Genomic DNA, 6029 nt, shown 5'->3' with positions numbered 1-6029 from the left:
TGTGTTTCTGACCCAAATCCCACAGCACGTAATTTTCAGTGAACTTGTTTCAGTGGAATACTGTTAGGTCCATATTGAGCCACAAGCTAGATGCAGTAGAGTACACTTTGCCGAAGCTTGTTGTGAGTCCCACGGCAAGAAAAAGTGCAGGGGACTCATGCTTTCCAAAGCAGAGTTTGAGTGCAACCTTGTCAGGTCGGCTTCTCTTTTTTTTTTTTTTTTTGGGGGGGGGTGTCGAGATAGGGTTTCTCTGTGTAGCTCTGACTGTCCTGGAACTCACTTTTTAGACCACACTGGCCTCGAACTCAGAAATCCGCCTGCCTCTGCCTCCCAAGTGCTGGGATTAAAGACGTGCGCCACCACGCCTTGCAGGCCAGCTTCTCTTATGGTTTCATGGTTCCGTGCACTTCTCAGGTACCTGCCTTCTCTGAACTGCCTGTGCCAGCTAAGCCCACTCTGCCTTTCTGTTCTGCACTTGTTTCTGTTTTAGTTTTGCCTACATTGTCACCTTCTCTGTCCTCTGTTAACCCTCTCATTTGCCAGGCTTCCACAGCAAAGCGGGTTCCTTGCTGTTTCTGGATCTCTGTTCCTATTACCAGAGTCTCTAGGTGTTAGTATGTTGCTGCTGCGGTCACCGCCGCTGTCTTGTAGTCAGTGACAGCCAGTCTCCTGGCTACTAGTGATCTGTGCTCTTCAGGCTGCACTTGAGTCCCACACCGCCAGCCGGGTGTGCATGCCTGGTGCCTCAACCTGGTGCGCGCCTGTCCAGTCTGCTGACCGACCTTTCTCTTCACAATCCATTTCATCAGCAGCATGTGCCCATGCCCCTGGCTGGTTCTCATGGCCTGCGTTTCCATTCTGGTCCACACCAACTCTGGGCCAAGTGTTTCTCTACTAATACAAAGCCAAGTGTTTTTCTACTAACGCAAAATGTGTTTTTCTCTACTTACACAACCTGTCAAAGTTACCTAAGATTTTCGTTCCTATCCTGTCTTGATAAATGATTTTTGCTACTGCCATTAAATTATCGTGTGCTCTATTCAGATATGCCCAATTGATCTAGCTCTCAAGCTTGTCAGAAGTCTGCTAATATTAATCCAAGCTTATGAGAGACAGAATCTCCCAAAGCCTAACAGTTAACCCTACAAGGTCTCAGAAGCTATGGACACAACTGCAAGAGACAGCCTGAATCATGCTATGAAAAGCACTGAAAAGCACCATGTGGCCCTGCCCAGGCTTGATCAACACTGGACAGAGAGCCAAATGCCTCAAATTGTCTGAGCCAAGACATTTGTCATTTCGCTTGTTATTTGATCCACAGAGAAAAAATGGACTCTTCTTTAAAAAAAAAAAAAAGCTCTCCATCTTCTGGGCTTGAAAGCCAGTCTGACTCTTCCCAAGTTTCCATGGAGACCACAGAGACCACAGGGAACTGTTAGCTAATGGATTATAGATGAACTCTGTCATTTTAATTGATATATGACTGCTAGATTATAGTTTATTCTTTCTTTCCCAGATTTCTAACTACGTGGACTGCTAAGAAACAGACCTAGCTCCTTACCATAAGGTATATTTATTCATTAATAAATTTGTTAACTAGCTAAGGCTGACAGATTACTCATAGACTTTGTTTTCACAGATGTAATCTGTTACTTACCTAAACTCAGTTTCCACAGACTAGTTCAGATGTAAGCTTTCACAGATGTAATCTGTTACTTCCTTACCTAAACTCAGTTTCCATCCACTAAATCTTCATATTTCTTCTTCTTGCTATGCCACTGTGTTAACATTATTCAAGTTCTTATAAATTTCCCTAACCCTATATGATCCAACTGTATAATCACAAATTCTTCCTTCTGCTCCATGAAAGGCTCATCTTAAAGGCTGTTCACTTCTGCTCCACGAAAGGCTCGTCTTAAAGGCTGTTCACATGGTTAACTCAAGCTGCTACCTCTCTTGTAAACTTATAAGCTTCAGAAAACCCACTCAGATCTACCTCTCATGGACCAGATAGACTCCATCCAGATAAGTACATCTGCTAATCAATGACCTATAGTTCACACTTACTACCTATTCCAGAGGGTGGCATTTTTCTGGATTTCAAATGTACACCTAAAGAAAACAGATTTCTTTCTCCCAAACGTACTTAATCTTATTCTCTACCTATAATAAATATATATGTGAGTTTCAGCATCTTGTCAAGCCCAGGCACTTACTACATCCAGGGTAGCCCCAGAGAAGCAACCTTCAGATGCCCCAATCTCCTCTCAGAGACACAAATACTTCTACTAGACTTCTTCCTTCTGATCTATCCACAGACAGTTCCATAGACCCTGGACAACAAGGAAACAACCAGTTCTTCTAAGACTGGACCAGCATCCCCTTACCCATTTTCTTAGGTTTCCCAGAGACACGTTGCCCCAAAGTCAGCAGGAAGAAAAGATCACAATGACAACCCTATTCCTGCTCCACCATTGCTTCTTCCTATTTTTTCTTTTTAAATTAAACCCAAATGGGGGAATGTTAGCATTTTGTTTAAGCTCTGCCCCACAGTTACCTAGCAATAGCCAGGTATGCTCCACCCCACAGTTACCTGGCAACAGCCAGGTATACCTGACTCAGTATACAAGGGTCTGCTTGGCCCTTCCTCTCTCTTGCCTTCCTGCTCCTGCTCTCTCCCCATTCCCCCCCTCTTCATGTGCTCATGGTCGGCCTTTGTGGGGCAGTACAGAGCCTGCCTGGGCTCCAGTCTAGCATAGGTCTTGAACTCCCGGGGAGACTTGATGGGTGGTGATTTCCACCTACATAGGACAGAAGGTGTTCAATCTTATCTCCTGGACCCCTGGCTCCTTTCAAAGTTACTGCCCCCACAGGAGAGGTGTGTGACTATCAGTCACGCAGACAATGTCCCAAGCTCCTGGCATTCTGGCTAGACTCCACCCCCACAGTTACCTGACTATAGTCAGGTATGCTTCTCTCCACAGCTACCCGATAGCCCCAACACACTATAAAAGGGGCTGCTTGGCCCCTCCTCGCTCTTTTTAAGTCTCACCTTTCTTACTCTCATCTCTAGCCCTCCTTCTCTCTCTCTCTCTTCCCCCCTCTCTCCATGTGGCCATGACCAGTCTCTCTCCCTTTTTCTACCTTCTCTCTTTCTCCCTGCCTTTCTACAGTAAAGCTCTAAAATCATAGACTGTCTCTGACCATCAAGGCCCACTGTGCTTGGACGATGGGATAGACTTTCCCCTAAGCAGCCACATCTAACCTCCCGCCAGAAAGCCTTCCTGCTCTCCAGCCATGGACGGGATCAAGGACTCTCACCCACGTGGGAACCACACAGCGCCTCCCTCTACCTCCTGCCCTCTCCTCTCTTCGGCCTGGAGCTGACTGACCCGCCCCTTGGGCCCCCACTCTGTTCTCAGCCCTTCCGCAGTGTCCTGCAGTGTCTGGGATGCCAGAGGCTGAGAACCTGGTACCAGGACTGCTGTTTGTCCACTACCCGTCGAGCTGGGGTTTAGTGGCTTCATACAGCCAGATACCCACCCAGGGCTGCGTGGAAAGTGTGCAGCAGTCCTCCTATGTCTGCCCACCCAGAGCACCGGAACTCTGGTGGGATGCGGATTTTCCCCCTACTCCCACTTTCCCCCATGCTCACTGCCTCACAGGCCTCTATTCATCTACTTCTCTACTTCCCCCCTCTCTCCCTCTGCCTTTCTCTGCCTCTGCTACCCTCTTAACTCCCCTCCCCATGCCCTGAATAAACTCTATTCTATACTACACCATCGTGTGGCTGGTCCACTGGGGGAAGGGATCCCTCATCATGGACCCAAGGAGACATCCCTTTCCCCCACACCTGACTACACATCCATAAAACACATCCCCCCTCTCTTTATCTTTTTATAAATATATCACCAGGTCCCTCCAAATCCATCCAACCAATACTGATGTTCAGCGCTGTCCTACACTGAGCTTTTCTTTGTTTTGATTCGGAGCCAAGAAGAAACTGGTAAGTTCTGCTTGCTTCTAATTTGTTCTTTTGGCTCCATCTAAAGTCCTCTTGTGTGAGTATTTACTTGCTGTTTTTGTAACTCTTCTTTGCCTTCCTCTTGGGTTTCTTGTTCTTACTGCTAAAGTGCTTGAGAAAGACCTAAGTAAGTCTTTCATTAAGATTTAATGACTAGTAAATTCCTAAGCCTTTATATTTGTCAGGTGTCTATCTCAAAGCCAAGCATAAAGCCTAGGTTAACAGAAAGTCTCTCTTTGGGACTGAGCGTCCATTTCAAGCCATGGTTTGGACATGAGAATTAACTTTTGTGAGCCACAAGTCAAAGATATCCTGAAAGATAATCCATTGGTGCCTCAGAGCAGTTCCAGCCTCCCAAGCAGCGCCCTCCCCAGGGTGCCTCTTCATTTCTGGCTGGCTTTCCTGGCCTCCCAGCCTTCCTTCACTCCTTACTGCCAAGGACCGGAAGCCTTCACTTCCATTTATCACTCTGTCTGCTGGTTCCTATTCTGGAGAGTTTTTCTGGTTCTCTTGTGGGATCAGCTAGTGTTCCTAAGTGATGACATGCATTCTCACCATGTGTCAGACAGACGGTGGAGGATGGAATGAGCTAGACTTGTCTATTGAGCAAGTTCAAGCTGACACCCTGGTTTGACATTCCCAGTTATTTTTAGTTTTCCAGGGCTACACACAGAAACTGTCTCAATAAACCAAAATAACCAACCAACCAACCCCCAAAAAAGTTACTACTTACATTTGAAAAGAGGATTACAAGTGGCCAATAGAAATATGAACACGATGGGCAGTGGTGGTGCACACCTTTAATCCCAGCACTTGGGAGGCAGAGGCAGACGGATTTCTGAGTTTGAGGCCAGCCTGGTCTACAGAGTGAGTTCCAGGACAACCAGAGCTATACAGATAATCCGTCTTGAAAAACAAAAAACAAAAAACAAAAAACAAGAAAGAAAGAAAGAAAGAAAGAAAGAAAGAAAGAAAGAAAGAAAGAAAGAAAGAAAGAAAGAAAGAAAGGAAGGAAGGAAGAAAGAAAGAAAAATACATATTGCCTTTATATGTATTTGAAAGAATCCAAAGTAAATGCTCAAAATAAGCCACTTTAATGCATCATTAAATGTAATTTAAATGTAAAATTTAGAAACCTTATGCAAGTCTTACAGACAACAGAAAGAAGGGAAGGATCAGGCTCTCTGTCTACAGAGACTAGGTAGGAGACCAGATTTAACTTTGGCCATGAATAGTGAGGAGAGAAAAGTTTTAGGAAAGTTGTGGGTTCAATTTACTATTCTATTGGTCTTAGAGAGAGACCTGCACCTTGTCTGAGGCACTGAAAGGCTGTAGCATTCTTTACTTTTTCTTTTTTTGGTCTTTCCAGACAGGGTTTCTCTGTGTAGCCCTGGCTGTCCTGGAACTCACTGTGTAGACCAGGCTGGCCTTGAACTCAAGAGATCCCTCTGCCTCTGCCTCCCCAGTGCTGGGGGGAATACAGGTGTGAGTCTTTAAAAAATACTGTGACCCAGAATTATCACCCTTTTCTTATAAATGACTCTCATCCCTAGCTGAGCCAAGGAAAGGAAGTTAGTATCCCAATGGTGGGAGTAAACCAAAGCCCAGCTATGCCTATCCTGGCCTCTCATCCACACCGAAAAAGCAGATTTACAAACTGGCCATGAGTATGCCACATGTTTATCCTTGATGACAGCTGTCCTTTTGTTATCTATAAAATTGTCTAACAACAAGTAAACAAAAATTATACTCCCTCCAAAAGAAAGAAAGAAAGAAAGAAAGAAAGAAAGAAAGAAAGAAAGAAAGAAAGAAAGAAAGAAAGAAAGAAAGAGAAAGGAAGGAAAGAAGGAAAGAAAGAGAGAGCTGGGCATGGTGGCGCACACCTTTAATCCCAGCACTCGGGAGGCAGAGGCAGGAGGATTTCTGAGTTTGAGGCCAGCCTGGTACAGAGTGAGTTCCAGGACAGCCAGGGCTATACAGAGAAACCATGTCTCGAAAAACAAAA

The sequence above is a fragment of the Mus pahari genome, chromosome X (assembly GCF_900095145.1).
Source record: "Mus pahari chromosome X, PAHARI_EIJ_v1.1, whole genome shotgun sequence".
NCBI classification, from domain to species: Eukaryota; Metazoa; Chordata; class Mammalia; order Rodentia; family Muridae; genus Mus; species Mus pahari.
The sequence above is the reverse complement of the archived record's forward strand: the minus strand, read 5'-3'. Positions refer to the sequence as shown.